Genomic DNA, 935 nt, shown 5'->3' with positions numbered 1-935 from the left:
GGCTCTCTACATGCCGAAAACTCAAAGTTGACCCAGGTCTATCACCATGCACTAAACTAAAGTGAAAATGGATTAAAGATCTAAACATTAAAGCAGAGACACTAAATCTCCTGGAAGAGAAAGTAGGAGGGACTCTTGAAGACATAAGGGTAGGCAAAGAGTTCATGGACAGAAATCAAATCATTTGGGTAACAGTTGAAAGAATTAACAACTGGGACCTGCACATACTGAGAAGTTTTTTCACGTCAAAAGAAATTACCAACAAAGTGAAAAGGCAACCCAAAAATTTGGAAAAAATCATGACAAATAAGGACTCAGACAAGGGTCTGCTCTCTCGAATGTATAAAAAACTAAAAAACAGTAGGGCCCCAAAATTTAAAGACCCATTCCAGAAATGGGCATCCGAGATGAACACATGCTTCTCAGAGGAAGAAATTAACGAAGTGAATAAATATATGAAAAAAGGCTCCACATCACTAGCCATTCGTGAAATGTAAATTAAAATCACATTGAGATATCATCTTACCCCAGAAAGAATGGCTATCATAAAGAAATCACCCAACAACAAATGTTGGAGAGTCTGTGGGGAAAAGGCAACCCTTCTCCACTGCTGGTGGGAATGTAGACTGGTGCAACCATTATGGAAATCATTATGGAGACAACTTAGAAAAGTTGGTCTGGAAATCCCCTTTAAACCAGATATTCCTCTACTGGGAATTTTCCCAGAGGATTTAAAAACATCATATCATAGCGATATATGTGTGCCTATGTTTATAGCAGCACAATTTGTGATAGCCAAATCTTTGAAACAACCAAGATGCTCATCACCTGAGGAATAGTTGAAAAAGATGTGGTATTTTTACACAATGGAGTATTATTCAGCTATTAAGAATGATAAACTGCAAGCCTTTATATTGAAGTGGATGCCACTTGAA

The sequence above is a fragment of the Octodon degus genome, unplaced genomic scaffold (genome assembly GCF_000260255.1).
Source record: "Octodon degus isolate 3935 unplaced genomic scaffold, OctDeg1.0 scaffold00389, whole genome shotgun sequence".
In the NCBI taxonomy this organism is placed as follows: Eukaryota; Metazoa; Chordata; class Mammalia; order Rodentia; family Octodontidae; genus Octodon; species Octodon degus.
The sequence above is the reverse complement of the archived record's forward strand: the minus strand, read 5'-3'. Positions refer to the sequence as shown.